General features: G+C 38.8%; 1 protein-coding gene across 1 annotated transcript in view; it reads right to left on the bottom strand.

Moving 5' to 3' along the window:
• Positions 1-19,247, bottom strand: part of Fchsd2 (FCH and double SH3 domains 2) — a 214,724-nt gene that overhangs the window by 192,441 nt on the left and 3,036 nt on the right. The window lies entirely within an intron of this gene.

Below are 19,247 nucleotides of genomic sequence, written 5' to 3' on the forward strand. Positions count from 1 at the left end.
AAATATCACCAACAGACTTGCTTAAAACAAGGTTATTGCCAGACACCAGTGGTTCCTGCATGTAATCCCAGATACTCAGGAGGCTTATATCTGAGGATCACAGTTCAAAGTCAGCACAGACAGTAAAGTCTATGAGAATCTTATCTCTAATTAACTACTAAAGGTGTCAGAAGTGGGCCTGTGGCTCAAAAGCTCAGGGATAGCACTTAGGCCCTGAGTTTAAGCCCCAGAACCAGCATGGAAAAAACAAAAATAGCAAACAGAGTTGTCACAAAGTTCTTCTCTGTATTTTTTTTTTTTTTTGGCAGAGGTCAGTCATGGGACTTGGATTCTGGGGCTGGGTATTGTCCCTGAGCCCTTCAGCTCAAGGTGAGCACCCTACCACTTGAGTCACAGGGCCACTTCCAGTTTTCTGGTAGTTTACTGGAGATAAGAGTCTCACGGACTTTCTTGCCTGGGCTGGTTTTGAACTGTGATCCTCAGATCTCAGCCTCCTGAGTAGCTAGTATTACAGGCATAAGCCACGGATGCCCAGCCTTGTTTTAGTATTTTCATTTATTATCTTTAAGTAATTGTATAAAGGGACTTCAATTTAAAAGTCAACTTACAAGTACAATGCATCTTCATCAATGTCAATTTAAAAGGTCAACTTACAAGTACAATGTATCTTGATCAATGTCAAGCCTTACATCATTCTCCCCCCACTCCCCAGCCATTCTTCTTACTTTACTTTCTTTTGGGGTAGAATCTCGCTGTGCTGTTCAACAATAATTTTATCTCAAGAGATCCTCCTGCCACAGCTTCCTAAGTAGCTCAAACAACAAGCATGTACCAGCACAACACTCAGCATCAAACTTTCATTTGTAAAACCTCAAGTCTACAAAGTAAGATATGCTTTTATAAAGATGAATAAGACACAGCTCTTACTTTAAGAGACTCATGAGCATAAGATATAATCAAAAGGTGTAGAGGCCCACAGAGGCTACAGTCATGAAAGGAGGAGTGGGAAATGCTCTGCCTTCTTATCAATTAGGTGTCCATTTCCTAGATGTGCTTCCATTTCTTATCAGAATAGAATAAAAAGAAAGCTACCGTTTGCAGGGAAATGGATGAAACTAGAAGAAATCATGTTGAATGAGGTAAGCCAAGAACAGAGACAAACAGCACATGGTCTTCCTGATAAGTAGATGTTAAATCCAAAAGGTAAGGTGATACACAAAATTAACAAGGCTTAAAAGAAACAAAGGGGTCTGGGAAGGTGGCTCAGTGGTAGAGCGCTTGCCTTGCATGCCTGAGGCCCTGGGTTCGATTCCTCAGCACCACATAAGCAAAAAAGAAAAAAGCCGGAAGTGGCGCTGTGGCTCAAGTGGTAGAGCTCTAGCCTTGAGCTGAAGAGCTGAGGGACAGCGCCCAGGCCCAGTGTTCAGGCCCCATGACCGGACCAAAAAAAAAAAGAAAGAAAGAAAAGAAAAGAAAAAAGAAACAAAGGACTTCCACTCATCTGGTCGAATAACTACTAAATGACCCCATGCTGCTGACCACATATATGGTATATATGTTCACATCAGAGGGAAATTAAGAGGAGCACACAGAACCAGAGGGAAACAGGGGAAAATATACAACAGCAGGATGCATCAGCTGCACTGGACATTGATTAAAACGAACTAAGCAACTCAATGGCAGAGATGGGAGGGAGGGAATAAGTGGGAAAGAGGAAACAGTTGACACTAAGCAAAAGGAATGCAATGTACGTATCACCCAATGTGGAAGAAATAATTGTATTGTCAAAGCTCATAGAACTTATAAACTTTATAGACCACGATAAAGACAATTTGCCCCATGAAACTTAGAATGTAGAATGTGTTGGTGACTTTAACTAAGTATCACTATCCCACAGTACTGTGAAATTTATGTAATCATTTAATCACAATTTAAAAAACTGCAAAAAAAAAAGGGAAAGCCTACTTCAAAAGATTATTATGAGGGCTGGGAAGGTGGCTCAGTGGTAGAGCGCTTGCCTAGCATGCATGAAGCCCTGGGTTCGATTCCTCAGTACCACATACACAGAATAAAGCCAGAAGTGGCGCTGTGGCTCAAGTGGTATAGCACTAGTCGAGCAAAGAGAAGCTTGGGGATAGTGCCCAGGCCCTGAGTTCAAGCCCCAGAACTGGCACCAAAAAAAAAAAGGAAAAGGAAAAGATTATTATGAGGATTAAGTACTTATTTGTAAAGTACTTGGGACAAACTTGGCACATGGCATATACAACTAAAATATTTATTACATCTATGAAAGTATGACACTCCACAGACTGTAATTATGAAGTTTAAATTCGTTTAAACATTTGACTAATTGAATAAACAAGTTACCAACAAAAAACAAATTTTGAGCTCTTCAGGTCTTAAACATCAGAGAAAAATCAGTCTTTCTCTTCCCTCAGAAGTCACCTAAAAGCAATAAAGAATAAGCATGAATATGAACATGATCTCCAATGAAACTAGGAAGCAAATGACACATAAATGGAAAATAAGTGAGAGAGATGATCTGGAGATGGAAGAAAAAGATAAGACACAAGACTCCAAAACTCCAATGCAAGTACATTCCTTCACACTCATTTCCTGGAGTATAAAACTTAAAAGTCAGCACTTGGAACAACAAAACAGAGAACATGGGCTTGCAGAGGAAGCATCCCTGTTCATAATTTGAAGAAGTGGAAGAGAAAGAACTAAATTAGGACTCACACAAACAAGCCACGTTGGCAGAAACTAGGTTGCTGGTGTGGCATATAGTGAGAGCATGCACTGAGCAGTCCTGGCAGCAGCCCTGCTCTACCTGCTCAGCCCTGCTCAAATTGGCTGAAAAGAAACTGAATTTTTTTTGGGGGGTCCGGTCGTGGGGCCTGAACTCTGGGCCTGGGCACTGTCCCTCAGCTCTTTAGCTCAAGATTAGCACTCTACCACTTGAGCCACAGCGCCACTTCCGGTTTTTTTCTTTTTGCTTATGTGGTGCTAAGGAATCGAACCCAGGGCCTCATGCATACAAGGCAAGCGCTGTACCACTGAGCCACCTTCCCAGCCCAAGAAACTGAATTTTTAAAAATTCATATATGAGAACTTGCTCATAAAGAAAATTATTAGAAATTTGGAAAGCAGTATCTACCATGAGCTATCAACTTGATACCTATAAAAGTGCTATAGGAAAAAACAGTATTCCCTATTAAAAAATAACAATCCAGGGACTGGGAAGGTGGCTCAGTGGTAGAGTGCTTGCCTTGCATGCATAAGGCCCTGGGTTCAATTCCTCAGCACCACATAAGCAGAAAAAGCTGAAAGTGGCACTGTGGCACAAGTGGTAGAACACTAGCTTTGAGTTGAAGAGCTAAGGGACAGCATCCAGGCCCAGAGTTCAGGCCCCAGGACCAACAACAAAAAAAGTTAACAATCCAAAAGGAGGAAAGAACAACATACACACAAACAAAATGTGGTGGGGACAAGGGGCCTTGACCTCAGGCCTTGGGTGCTATCCTGAGCTTTTTTGTTCAAAGCTAGTGCAGTACCACTTGAGTGCCTCACCTCCACTTCTGTTTTTTTGGTTTTGTGGAGGGGAGGGGTTGTTTGGTTTTTGTTGTTGTTGTTGATGTTGTCGTTGTTGCAGGTCCTAGGGCTTGAATTCAGGGTCTGGGCACTGTCCCTGAGCCTCTTTGTGCTCTACCACTTGAGCCACAGGTCCACTTCTGACGCCTTTAGTGGTTAATTGGAGATAAGAGTCTCACAGATTTTCCTGCCCAGGCTGGCACTGACCTGCAATCCTTAGATCTCAGTCTCTGAGTAGCTCGGAATTACAAGCAGTGCCCAGCATGACCAAATATTTCAAATAAAATTTTTACTTATTTTTTGTGAAATTGGTGAAGTAAGTACCATTTTCAGATAGAATTACAGAATGTCAAATGTATTTGCCTTCCTCCTGACCTGGGGAAGCTTTAGTCCTTCAACATTATGGTGCTATTTATGGGGTTCTCATATACACGCTTTAACATGATGAGGAAGTTTGGGAGTTACATTTTGTTTTGTGTTATACTGGTCTTGCTATGAAGCCCAGGTTTATCTGCAACTCACTATGTACCCCAGTCTGGCCTTAAACACCTGCCTCAGTCTCATTTACCACACCTTTATCAGAATAATGATGGCCTACAGAACATGTTAGGAATTATTTCCTCCTCTTTTATTTTTTAGAAGGTCCTACGTGAGATTGGTGTTAATTCCTTAACTATACAGTAGAATACACCATTGAGGCATCCAGTTTGGTTGGATATCATCATTAGTCAATAGGGAATACAATAAGATGCCATTTAACACTCATTAGAATAGCAATTTAGAAAAATAATTAGGGCTGGGGATATAGCTCAAAGATAAATTGCCTAATGTGTTCAAGATCCTAGGTCTGATCATCCGCATTGCATATAATAAGAACACCAATAGGACAAGGAGGAGGAAGAGGGAGAAGGAAAGAGGAAGAGAGAGGGGGAAGAAGAGGATATGGTACCGTAGTAATTCGTCTAGGTACATAGTCAACAGATCTAGCAACAGGTAGAAGAGCAAAAATTTATACCCAAATGTTTGTAACACCACTACTTTATAAGAGCCAAAAAGCAGAAATAACCAAACCATCCGTCAATAGATCAGAGAATAAATAAAACGTGGTATATCATATGGCGAAATATTAGTCACCCATAAAAATAATCAACCCTGGCCAGGTTTAATAGCACATGCCTATAATCCTAGCTACGAAAAAGACTGAGATAGCAGGACCAATTCAAAATCTAGCAATTTGAGGCCAGGTTAGATAACATATCAAGATTCCATTTAAAAAACAAAGTTCTTAGGACACTAGGAAAAGGTAATTTTCTCTGCCTGATTGTGGATATCTATGAAAAATATACAGTTATAAATGCAATGGTGGAAGGCTCAATGCCCTTACTTAAGACTAAAAAGAAAGCCAGTAGGAAAGAACAAAGATGTCTACTCTCACCACTTCTATTCACTGTTGTACTAGAGAACCTAGATAGTGCCAAAAGAAGAAAAAGTAATGAGGCTTATAAATTAGAAGGAAAAAAGTAAACTATATTTTCAGATGGCATGCTCATACAGAGGGAAAATATTTTTAAAATCTATTTTAAAACTTATTAAACTTCTAAATGCATCTGACAAGGTCACAAGATATAAGCTAATATTTTTTGTTGAGAATATGAGCTCTGTTCATTTTTAAATTATATTTGTATTATCTTTTTATTGTTATTATAAAAGTGATATATAAAGAGGGGTTACAGTTACATAAGCCAAGTAATTGGGACATGTCACCCCTTCCCTTTCTCTCTTCCCAGTTTTTCCCTCCCTTCTTCACGCACAAGTTGTGTATAGTTCATTTTCTTTTTTTTTCTTTTTTGTTTTTTGGGGGGGGGTCCAGTTGTGGGGCCTGAACTCTGGGCCTGGGCGCTGTCCCTCAGCTCTTCAGCTCAAGACTAGCGCTCTATCACTTGAGCCACAGTGCCACTTCCAGCTTTTTTTCTTTTTTTATGTGGTGCTGAGGAATCGAACTCAGGGCCTCAGGCATGCAAGGCAAGCACTCTACCACTGAGCCACCTTCCCAGCCCCTATAGTTCATTTTCAATATAGTGTCTAGTGAGTACCACTATAGGCTAATATTTTTAATAGCACTTCCGTATCAGCAATGAACAATTAGAAAAAGATCTTTTAGCTGGGCACTGGTGGCTCAAAACTATACTCCTGGGCTGGGAAGGTGGCTCAGTGGCAGAGTGCTTGCCTTGCATGCCTGAGGCCCTGGGTTCGATTCCTCAGCACCACATAAACAGAAAAAGCCGGAAGTGGTGCTGTGGCTCAAGTGGTAGAGCGCTCGCCTTGAGCTGAAAAGCTGAGGGACAGCACCCAGGCCCAGAGTTCAGGTCCACAACCGGCAAAAAAAAAAAAAAAAACTATACTCCTAGCTACTCAGGAAGCTGAGATCTGAGTAAACTGGTTCAAAACCAGCTTGGGCAGTAAAGTCCATGATACCCCATCTCCAAAATAACCAGCAAAATTCCAAGCTGGAGACATGTGGCTCAAGCAAGTATGAAGCCTTGGGTTTAAAACCTCAGTGCCAACAAACAAGAAAGGAAAGAAACTTTAATACTGGAAGAAAAAAGAAGTCTGAGTCATAAATAACAAAGTAGAAAAATAGCTACCTAAAACTAGAGCATCAAAGACATTTTAAGAAGATGATATATTCTTTTTTTTCTTTTTCTTTTATTTTTTTAAATATTTTTTTATTTTTTATTGTAAAGATACTATACAGAGGGTTACAGTTACATGAGTAAGATAATGAGTACACTTCCTATTGAGCATTATTACCCCCTCCATTGTTTTTCCCCTACCATCCCTTCCCTCCCTACCTTCCCCGAGGTTCTTGTTTTGTTTTTTTTAATTGTGATTAAATGATTACATAATTTCCCGAATTTCACAGTATTGTGGAATAATGATGCTCATTTAAAGTCACAAGTTCATCTAACTTTCCTGGAGCAAATTTTCTATCACAGTCTATAACATATAACAGTGTACACATATACACCATACATGTGATCAGCAGCACGGGGATATTTAGTAGTGGTTCGACCAGATGAGTGGGAGTTCTTTGTTTCTTAAGTCCTGTTAGTTTTGTCGTATCACCTAACATTTTGGATTTAGATGATATATTCTTTAAATCCACTGTGGTAGTGATTATTCAATCAAAGGACACACAATTACTAAAATATATCAAACTATACACAGTTAAAATGGATAAAATTTTACCTGTGTAAATTATATCCCAAGGTTAGGAAAAAATAAAACATAATAAAAGTGGTAAATATTAAAATAACAAGTACTATCCCCTTTTTAAGTTTCACTGCTTCAAAACTTGAGGGGCGGGCTGGGAAGGTGGCTCAGTGGTAGAGCGCTTGCCTTGCATGCTCAAGGCCCTGGGTTCGATTCCTCAGCACCACATAAGCAAAAAGAAAAAAGCCGGAAGTGGCGCTGTGGCTCAAGTGGTAGAGCACTAGCCTTGAGCTGAAGAGCTGAGGGACAGCGCCCAGGCCCAGAGTTCAGGCCCCACGACCGGACCCAAAAAAAAAAACAAACTCCTATTCTAAAGACTGACATAGCACAGAATGGCTTCTGTGGGACTTAACATCTATTTCACAAATTTATAAAGAAAAATACTAACTTGTCATTACAGGCCTCCTTATATAATAGGCTTCACACCTTATCCTTCAAGACTAAATTGACTCAGTTAGTAAGGGCAAATGACTCTGCCAGGGACAGTTGTAGCCCTCATTTGCCCTTTCTTGCTTTCAATTCAGTCATTTCACTAGCACTCTCAACAGAGATGCAAAGGTGGTCAATAAAATAAAATTGTCTGCAGGGCCTTTAAACCACCATTTCTCCAAAGTATCAGATGACCAAAAGTACCAAGATCTCTAACTCTAACCAATTCCTTTGAAGAGTATCCTAAGAGGCCACTTGCCTGTTGGCCACTCTACCTATGGCAAATACAAAACCCTACTCCTAAAATAATATACTGAGCTCAAAAGGGTTGGAAGAAGAGGATACAAATTGTTTAGATGGAGTTCTTAATCCACAATCAGCTTGGGACATTTCAAATTCTATCAATGTACTTCATATTTGAAGCCTAATGTATTTTTAATACTACGAGAATCAACAGGAGTAAATTGGAAATGGAGTCCTGTGACAGATTAGGCAAAACAGTTACATAGGAAAGGTCACATTACTACCACTATAACTTTATTTCTTAGCAAAGATCAACTTCCAAGAAGATAAATTCTCAGGCTCTTTTACATGAGGCATGCATAGTATATGAAGTAAAGTTAATCAATGAGACTATCAAGTTAAGTCTATTAAGAAGGACTGGCAAAAACCATCTTCCCTAGTAGAAGGAAAGAAGGAAGAGAAGGGTAACAGCTATGCGAGGAGAAAAATTCCTTCTTTCCTCTTCTTCTACCTCAAATAATCTTATAAAAATATGATAACTGAAGCTGTAAAAGCCATCAGCAATAAATAAGAGCATATTACAATCACAGAAGATGAAATAGACACCTAGACCACTGGCTTTGGGGAAAGAGATGCTTTTGTGTCATAGGAAGAATTTATCTTTGGCAATTACAGATCCCAACTTCAGGTTAACTCTTTGGAGGATAAGTCACAGACCATAATTTCTGAATTGATGCTCTCAATTAGTTAACAAAAGAACACCTATTACATTCTACACACTGTGCAAGAGATATTTTATATGCATTACTTGGTTTAATTATCAAAATAAGTCCATAAGGTACTATAATTATTATCATTTTACAGATAAGAAACATAAGGTTCAATGAAGTTTAAATGACTTGTATTCAAAATCATACACTTAATAAAAGACTAAGCAGTAGGAGTTGTACCCTGGTAGTAAACTCCTAAGCAGCACTTATTCCAATATATAACCCTACCCTATCACACCAGATCACCTTCACTATCTCTCTTATTTAATTATCTAGATGTGGCTAAAAAAATGACAGGTCAAGGAAAAGTATCCAGCACTTGTTTTTGTTTGCTTGTTTTTGTTTCTAAGATAGGATCTTGCTATGTAGCCCCAAGTACTGGAATTACTGGGTTTGTGCCACCACATCCGATTAACCTTACTAGCTTTAGTTTAATTCCATTTGAGTCAAGAGAGTATTCTCCATTCAAGTCTGTAAATCATAAAAATAACTTCAATGACTACCCCATTTAAAATCTTAAAAATAACTTGCAGTAGACTACAATGACTATCCCATTTAAAATCTAATCAACTCTTTTAATTTTAAGGCCACATAAGAACTTTGAGGAATGGCTTATAAGCAATAGGAAGAGGTAGTACCAAAACTTTGACTCAATTAAATAAGCAGTGATCATGAAAAAAAAACTATCTTATTGAAAAGACTTTATCATATTGTATTTCATCCTTTGCCTAGCTTATATCTTCTTCTTAGTCTCTTCCCTCTACAACTGACCATAATATGAAAGGATATATTATATTTAAATTTTAAATTCATTTAGTCAGATGAAATTCTGTGTTATCTTTTATTAATGTTCATATCTTTTTAATCATTTTTTACCTCTCTCCAAAGAAACACTAAGTATGGTTTTATTTGATCTTTTTCCTTATAACTTCAGTTTTAAAATCATTTAACTTCCTTCTCTGGTAGATGTTTGTGTAGCAAACTTGAGGCCCAGATTCAACCTCCAGTACCACAAATCTCCCTCTCAAGATCTAGGTTACTTGTGTGCGCGCTTGTGTACATACAAATGTATGTTTTTGCACCAGTACTGGGAATGACCTCCAGGCCTCGTACTCTCACTCAGCTTTTTCAATCACTGCTGGTGTTCTACCACTTGAGCCATGACTACACTACCAGCTTTTTGCTAGTTATTTGGAGATCAAAGTTTCAAGAGCTTTTCTGCCTAGGCTGGCTTAAATGATTATTCTCAGATCTCAGCTTCTTAAGTAGTTAGGATTATAGGTCTGAGCCACCAGCACCTGGTTTAATTTTTTTTTTTTTTTTTGTCGGTCGCGGGGCTTGAACTCTGAGCCTGGGCGCTGTCCCTCAGCTCTTCAGCTCAAGGCGAGCGCTCTACCACTTGAGCTACAGCGCCACTTCCTAATTTTTTGTTTTAATCTAGAAGAACAGTGACTAGAAAGCAGTAATGATTAGGGAATGAAGGGAAAGGCTTGAGTCCATTAACTGATATGCAACTTAAAGTTTTCATGATACATCATGCAATTTTATGTCCCACTAAGAAAAGATACTGCCAGTTATAGTGAGGTATTACCTATCTCACAATTTTTATTTATACTTGTCAAAGCTCTTTTAAAACTTGTAGTCAGATTTTTGTATCTAATATTCTCATGCCTGATTTTTAAAAAGATAAAACTGGTCACTTTCAGTGTTAAACTATTCTGAATCCTTTTCTCCCCTTTGATAGTGCTGGAATTTGAACTCAAAAGAGTTAAGCTTTTCTGAATCTTTTTCTCCCTTTGACTACTGGGATTTGAACTCAGGCCCTCACACATGCTAGTCAGACACTCAACCACAGAACTATGCTTCCAGCTCTCACTACCCTTTTTTTGCACAAGTTCTTTTTATTTACATACCGTTCATTTTCTGCATGGGCATGCACCTGGACTACAATTCATCTATTTCAGGCTTCAAGTCATAGCTAGGATGACCAGTGTACATGAATAACAAGCAGCTTTGGTTGGTTGAGACACAATTTTGAAGATTTTTCTGCCCAGGCTGACCTGCAACTACAATTCTTCCAATCTCAGCCTCTCACATATGAGAGTATGAGACGTATATACTACCACACCCAACTGTGGGTTAACAGAGGTCTCACAAACTATTCTGCATGAGTTAGCCTTGAACCATGATCCTAGCAAGCTCAGCCTCCCACGCAGCTAGGATTACAGGTAAAAGCCACCAGCACTCAGCTAATAATGCGTATTTTGATAGCAAATACTTGAAAATAGGAACTATGATGAGTTCCTTGGTTAAAAGCTTGGGAAGCCAGGGGCTAGTGGTTCCCATCTATAATTTTAGCTATTCAAACTGAGGTCTGTGGATAGCGAGATTCAGAGCAAGCCCAGGCACACAAACCCTCAAGACTCTTATCTCCAATAAACTAGCAAAATGCCTAAGCTGGTATGGCTCAAATGGCAGAGCACCAGGCATGACTGAAAAAGCTGAGCAAGAGAGCCTGATTTCAAGCCCCCAATATACACATACAGCTTGAGAAACACAATGACAGTACAATAGCTTAGAGTCTTCACCAAAATTAATTACTTCATCAAGCTGTGCTTCAGTTTCTACCTTCACCTAAGATAACCAAACACAATATAGCTACCACACTCTGAAAGTCTAGAACTTTCTCATACTATATAATAAGCTCCTAAAGATATCTGCTAAGAAGGTTCTTTATATTCTGAGTCTCTGCAAAGAAACTTTCTGATTCAGCACGTAAGAATAAACAATACTAACCAAACCAAACCAAAACAAAACAAAGCCACATAGGTTCTAGTATCTAGAAACATAATTGGTAAGAAGCCTTGAGAGCAAAGAGGAAAAAAATAAATAATAAACTAAAAAGAAAGTAAACTGTACTTGTCTACTGCTGGCAGCAAACATCAACAGGAAACGCATCAGTATAAAATCTCCCCAAAGAATGGAATGTTCCTGATTAACAGCAAATAAGTTATCTTTCCTCTTATACTCCCAACATGCCAGCTTCCAAATGCATCCCTAAAAGAAATGAAGGAGAGGAAAGCAAAGAAAACAGCTATATCACACTAATATCCTTCATTCACAATTCCAGATGAGAAAGAGAGAGGAACTTGTCACATTCAGCATAAAGCTCTCCTGTTTATAGCTTAATATGTTGTGGATTTGGTGGGGGGGGGGGTTGTTGTTGTTGTTGTTGTTTCGGTTGTGGGGCTTGAACTCAGGGCCTGGGCGCTGTCCCTGAGCTGGGACTACAGGATCACACTAACTTTTTTGGGGGGGCAGAGGGGGTCCGGTAGTGGGGGCTGAACTCTGGGCCTGGGCACTGTCCCTCAGCTCTTCAGCTCAAGCTAGCACTCTACCACTTGAGCCACTGCACCACTTTTGGCTTTTTTTTTTCCGCTTATGTGGTGCTGAGGAATCGAACCCAGGGCCTCATGCGTGCAAGGCAAGTGCTCTACCACTGAGCCACCTTCCCAGCCCCACACTATCTTTTTGTTGTTGTTGTTGGTCATGGAGCTAGAACTTGAGGCCTGGGCACTGTCTCTGAGCTTTTCAGCTCAAGGCTAGCCTCTACCACATTAAACCACAGTGTCATGTCCAGTTTTCTGGTGGTTAATTGAAGATGAATCTCAGGGATTTTCTGCCTGGGCTGGCTGTGAACCTTGATCCTCAGCTCCTGAGTAGCTAGGATTATAGGCATAAGCCACGAGTGCCTGGCACTGCATTGTGTTTTGTTTTAAGAAAAAGTATCTGCTATTTATTTATGTTAAGAATAAGAAGTTACATGCCCTCTTTTTTTTTTTTTTGTCTATCATGGGGCCTGAATTCTGGGCCTGGGCACTGATCCTCAGCTCTTCAGCTCAAGGCTAGCACTCTACCACTTGAGCCACAGCACCACTTCGGGCTTTTTTTGCTTATATGGTCCTGAGGAATCGAACCCAGGGCCTTATGCATGCAAGGCAAGCACTCTACCACTGAGCCACCCTCCCAGCTCCTATATATGCCCTCTTTTAATGAATGAGTTAATACTAACAAGTTGAGCATGAAACTAATAGAGAATCTGGTGAGAAGGTAAAGTTCCAGGGAAGAGAATAGTGGAAGTCTCAGAAAAGAAAAACATACTGCGCATGGTGGTACACACCTATAATCCCAGCACTCAGAAGGCTGAGTGGAAGCATGCAGAAGAATAGTGTTTGAGACTAGCCTGAGGTATATAATGAGACAGTTTCAAGGAAAAAAAAAAAGACCCAGATTCCACTCAACATAGTATATACAAAAAGCTGGAATACAGAGATCATTAATGAGTTTTTTGTTTTTGTAGTGCAGGGGATCAAACTCAAGTGTCTTTCACATGCTACAGCACTCTATTGCTGAGCTACATCTCCAGTCACAATGAATTTTTAAAAGGTCATCCCACTTGTTAAGACAGGTAGAAAAAGTCAGAACTCCTCCCTCCCTTCTCAAGCAGCTTAAGTTATGAACATTGAATAAGTAAGCTTTGACTTCAGTTCAGTGTTTCAACTCCCATATCCAAAATGCTTGGGACTAAAAGTACTTCATATTTCAGAGGTTTTTTGGATTTTAGAATATTTACATAGACAAAAGTGCTCTAAAATCCAAAACCTTCTTAGCAGATAATTTCAGATTTCCAGATTACAGGTGTGCAACCTGTATCACTGGGAAAAAAGAAAAAAGAGAAAGGAAGGAAAGAAACAAATTATAAGTTTAAACTGGTACTTTATAAGGAAATACAGTATTCATGATTACATTAGAGTAAAATGACTGCTTCAAGATCTATCTTTCAGTGCACTGAAAAGTCATCAGTTAAAAATATGAACTTCTCCCATATCTACTTATCTAGTGTGACACTCTGAAAAAGAAATTTATCGATGGGCACTGGCGACTCACACCTGTAATCATAGCAACTCAAGAGGCTAAGATCTGAGTGTGGTTCAAAACCAGTCAGGGAAGGAAAGTCCCTGAGACTTATCTCCAATAACCACCAGAAAACTAGAAGTGGTGCTATGGCTCAAAGTGGTAGAGTGCTAGCTTTGAACAAAAGAGCTCAGAGACAGCGCCTAGGCCCTGAGTTTAAGCCCCGAGACCAACAAAAAGAAAAAGGAAAAGAAATGTGTCACTATACCTAAAAGACTTTTGAAAATCAGATGCTAGACAGGATGTGTAATCCCAGTACTCTGGTGTAATCCCAGTACTCTGAAGGCAGGAGGAGGAGTCAAGAATTCAAGGCAAGTATGGATTAAACAATGAGTTCCAGGCCAGATTGAGTTACTGAACAAGACCCTCTCTCAATAATTTTTAAAAATAATAAAATGAAAAAATTTACACTACTTATATCCAAAGGAATTTTCATACAGACACTCAATATTTGAATATACATATTAACGAAGATGCATCTACTAATGTGTTTACCACATTACATGATACATTTAAAATGGCTTCCACCTCTACGCCATTACTGGATTTAAACTTCAGGTCTTACATTGTCATTTGACTGTTTTACTTAAGGCTGAGGCTCTATCACTTGAGCCACATCTCTAGTTCTAGGTTTTTCTAGTTAACTGAAGGTCATCTCTTGAAGTTGTCTGCACAGGCTGGCTTTGAACTGAGATTATAGAAATGAGCCACCAGTGCCTGGCTAGCAAAGCATATTTTCAGAAAACAACAGTCATACTTTCTAAGGGTCTCAAGTGAAAATTCCATGTTTTAATTCAGTTTTCACAAACCTAGACTTATACTAGCTTGAATTTTATGTGTATCTTTGTTTATAAAAAGCAATACTTGATAAATTGGTAATAGTAAATTTGTGTTTGAACAACTGCTTGATTTGATTACCATAACTCACAAACTATGATTACTGTAACTCACACAATTTCCAACTTTAAATAAAAGGCCAGGATTTAATAACAAGAATTTAGACCTCAACTCTTTTTATCATATGACATTTATTATTATTAGGCTTGCCACAGTAAAAGCCTGTGCTTCTCAAAGATGCAGGAAAGAGACAAGCAGAAAAACCTCTCAGGCTAGCATTTCACTATTTTTCAAATGTTTTGCATAGAATTTGGGGACACAGTTTTCACAACTGTCACTAACTTTTTAAACACATAAATAGTTCTAGGTGTGATGGAGCCCTTAAAATATGCACTCATGGGGCTGGGAAGGTGGCTCAGTGGTAGAGCACTTGCCTTGCATGCCTGAGGCCCTGGGTTCCATTCCTCAGCACCACATAAGCAAAAAGAAAAAAGCCAGAAGTGGCACTGTGGCTCAAGTAGTAGAGCGCTAGCCTTGAGCTGAAGAGCTGAGGGACAGCACCCAGGCCTGGAGTTCAGGCCCCACAACCGGACCCAAAAAAAAAAAAATGCACTCATGAGCAGAGGTGTCATATAGATTTTCAGCAGGATTTTTACAGTTTGAATGAAGGTAGGTATATTAGTTTAAATCATTCTGTAAACTGTAATGCTGCGTAAGACAGATCTTGGTCTTTATCATTTCTGTATCCATAAACGCCAATTTGCTTATGTTGAATCAATTTTAAAGCCAATTGCCAATCTAGTCTCAACTGCAATCTATTTAAAATTGGGAAGGACTGAGGGTATATAGCTCAATGGTAGAGTACATGCTTAGCAGGCACAAGATACTGGGCTCAATCTCCAGCACCAAAAAAATAAAATTGAGAAAACAAGTAGATGATGACTTGGTGATGTTTTAAAGTTAATGTTACAGCTTATTTGAATGTCAGTTTCAAGTATTTCTCTTACTAAGGCATCTAAAATTGTGTGTTCTTAACCAATACAGTATGTATAGAAAAGTTAAAGCTAATGATTTTAAAGCCCCTTGTCTATGGTATAGCAGTATAAGGAAATGCCTAGCTAATGGAGACTTTTTAAAGATTAACTGGTGTTGCTTATATAAAGTAATTTATGGGCTTATTGAGTTTGTGAGCAGCACCAAGCAAGTATTCCTTAGTTCCCCTTGGGGAACAGAAACATTTCTATGAAACGTTTTTTTTTTTCTCATTTTCTTGTTTTAGTTCTTTGAGATAGGATTTTTTGAGGTGGGGTTTCATTATATAGCCCTGGCTGGCCTCAAATTCTCCATCCTCCTGCCTCAACCTGGGATTATAGGTAAGCAATACAATGATTTTTTTTTTTGGTTCTTTTTTTGTTTGGTCGGTCAAATGGCTTGAACTCTGGGCCTGGGCGCTGCCCCTCAGCACTTCAGCTCAAGGGGAGCACTCTACCACTTGAGCCACAGAGCTACTTCCAGCTTTCAGGTGGTTAACTGGAGGGAGATAAGAGTCTCATGGACTTTCCTGCTCATCAGGATTCTCAGATCTCAGCCTCCTGAGTAGCTAGGATTACAGGCATGGGCCACTGGTGCCCAGCCCTTTTTTTTTCTTTTTTAATGTTAGCATGTTAGCATACATCAGTACAAAGAGGGTTTCAGTATGTGTATATATAATATGTATTACATGTAATGTACATTATATATGTATGTATACATACACATATATCATGTAAATAAGTTACTTGGACCATTTTAACCTTCAGTCACCCTCTTTATTAGCCCTCTCTGATTCTGCTGGTATTCTATCCCCAACAGAGCGTGTTTTACTCTTCCTGTCATTCATTTTTTTAAGTGTTTATTAATTGCACTAAGGGGTTCTGTGGTGATATTTCAGACGTGCATGTATATTTTCTTTACAATAACCCTACTGCTTATAATACATCTTTTTCTTTTTCTTTCTTTTTTTTTTTGTCAGCCATGGGACTTGAACTCTGGGCCTGGTCACTGTCCTTGAGCTCTTCAGCTCAAGCCTAGTGCTCTACCACTTGAGCCACAGCACCACTTCCTTAAAATACATTCTTAAGAACACTCATGGAAGTCAGATGCAAGTGGCTCACGACTGTAATCCTAGCTACTCAAGAGGCTGAGATCTGAGGACTGCAGTTCAAAGCCAGCCCATGTGGCTAACCTTGAGCAGAAAGAGCTCAGGGATAGCACACAATCCCTGAGATCAAGCCCCAGGACCAGCACAAAAAAAAGAATATTTATGGGTGGACATACCCAAAAGAGTCAATAAGGTGCATAATTTCCACAATGGATTATTCTCCCAATAAGTGAAATCATAAAAATTTTCAGCACTTTCACATTTGTTCTGTATAATGAGAAGGGGAAAAGAATCCTTGTTTCTAGAAAGTTGAATTATGTAGCAATCTTTGGTAACATGTGGCTCAGTCATCTCATTTCATAAAATGTGTCAAATAATAAACCTTACTTTCACCATAGCATACTCTAACAATTAAATCTCTTAAATTGAGCACACAGAGACAGAGACTGAGAGGGACCTCAATCACATTTCCTCTGGCAATACAGTACTCTAGTCACAACTATATAGGTGTCAAATAAATAGAAAAGCACACTGACTCCTTTAAAATATAATCTGCTGATCCGTAGTGCACCACCAATCTCTGCACTTACTGTTTATATATAAATATACAGTCTACATCAAATAGCACAGTATAAAGTGCCCATGTAAATCAAAGTATAAAGTAGGGTCAGCAGAAAGATACCTCTACAGGCTCTTATAAAATATTTTACCAAGAACAAAATAAGGGTACATTTAAATATAACAATATTCATTTGATAATTTTGTCATTACAAAAGTACAAAGTTACAAAAAAGATTAAGGTTTGGCCTCTAACTTCAAAGAATTCACATAAGAATGTTGAAATCCTTTGAGATCACAAAGGGCAATTAACTTGCAGAGGTAGTGGTAGCCAGATTATTGGGTGAAAAAGTGGCAGGAAGGGTATCAATAGGCAATGGAAACAGCAAAAGCAAATGCATGAGTATCGAATACACAAATAATCAGATACCCTGAGTGGACAGAAGAACAAGTAAGCATAGGCATGCCAAGATTGTAATTAGGGAAGCTACTGTCATGTATGCCATGACAAGGTGGCCAGCCTTTATCCAGAAGGCCACAGAGAACTCATATATAATAAAACTAACTGACAGCAATGGGGAAGACAGAGTAAAAAGGTGAGACGGGATATAGAAGCTATGAAGACACAGTTATGATAACTAGAATATTGTAACAATACAATCAGAATTGATTAATCAAAAATATACAGAAGAAACAACAGCAGGAACAACAATCTACATCAACTTTCCTAATACATGCCATATCAACATTCAGTGCACAATCTTTGTGAATGCAGGCCACTACTGCCCCATTTTACAAATAAGAAAACTGAAGTTTAGAATAAGAAAGCTGTTTTTTCAGAATCCAGAACATCTAGAAGGTAACAGAGCCTGGACACAAATTGAAGACTGACTCCAATGTCCATAGTCTAGATCTTAAGCACTTGCATCAAGTACATTTGACACGAATCTGACACTGACTTCAAAGTCCATAGTCTAGGCCTTAAACTCTTGCACACAGGCAACAGAAGTAAAGAATTTAATTAAGTCTTAGAAGACACATATACTCAGCAAGACTTAATGACCAGTGACCATCCACACTCCACACAGAATCTTCATTTACACACTAATTTTGCCTTCTTGAAATGCTTCTGAAAACTGATTGCTTCCTCTAGAGATTTCTATAAAAATATATTGGTAGACTTAGCCATAGGTATCTTACACAGGAATTTTTTTTTATCTAAAAAACCCACTGAAACTAAGGAGAAGAGCCGGTGAAGAGTGTATGCTTAGTGTACACAAGGCCTGGGTTCAATACTCAGCCCCACTTAAAAGAACCTTTTTTTTTTCCTCTTGTAGTGACAAGAAGCAAAAAAAGAAAAAGAAAAGAACAAAAGGAGAAAGAAAATAACTCAGAATTAAAATAAGAATACTTTTCAGTCACTTGAATTTTCACTCAAGGCCCATGCTCTACTACTGGGGCCATACCTTCACTCAAAACCTCTCACTTGATAACTATGGTACTCAAAGGAAATAAGAATTGTAGCCACTCTATTTCATCATGCAAATCATCTTTTCTATTTATAAAAATACATGTTGACCTGTCAGTTTGTACAATGATTGTTAATTAACATTTCTTTCAATAAATTAAATCATGCTTCCCTCTCATTTTCACAATACTCTGATTTCTTTTTGTTCATTTTGTCCTCCATTTTATTTTTGAGATAGGTTTTCAATATATAGCCCAAGCTAGCCTTGAGCCTGTAATCCACCTGGCTCAGCCTCATAAGTGCTGGGATTACAGGTGTGTAACATTTCTGATACTCATTTTTGAAATGTTAGAAGATGTCTTATCAAGTTTGAATTTATCTTGATTATAAATATAAGTAACAACAAAATATGAGAAACACAGTTTGTGTTGTATTTATCATTCAAAGACAAAGTTATTTCATGCAGTAACGAACAGCACTAATATACAATCATCTAAGGTTGACTGAATCACCCCAGATATTAACCATTAACTACAGGTCTGTTTTAAAAAAAAAAAAAACCTGTGTAGGCAGCGCTGGTGGTTCATGCCTGTAACCCTAGATACTCAGAAGGCTGAGATCTGAGGATCACAGTTCAAAGCCAGCCTGGGCAGGAAAGTCTGTGAGACTCTTATCTCCAATAAACCACTCAGAAAACCAGAAGTGGAGCTGTGGCTCAAGTGGTAGAGCGCTTGCCTTGAGCTGAAGAGCTGCAGGACAACACTCAGGCCCAGAGTTCAAGCCCCATGACTGACAAAAAAAAACAAAAACAAAAAAACAAAACCTGTGTAAAATTGTTAAAGTCAGTAAATAGCCGTTATAATTCAGTGAAAAGATGTAAATAAGAATTTTTTTTCCGGTGCTGGGAAGGTGGCTCAGTAGTAGAGCACTTGCCTTGCATGCATGAGGCCCTGGGTTCGATTCA

This window comes from Dipodomys ordii, unplaced genomic scaffold, assembly GCF_000151885.1.
Source record: "Dipodomys ordii isolate 6190 unplaced genomic scaffold, Dord_2.0 Scaffold22, whole genome shotgun sequence".
Classification (NCBI taxonomy): domain Eukaryota; kingdom Metazoa; phylum Chordata; class Mammalia; order Rodentia; family Heteromyidae; genus Dipodomys; species Dipodomys ordii.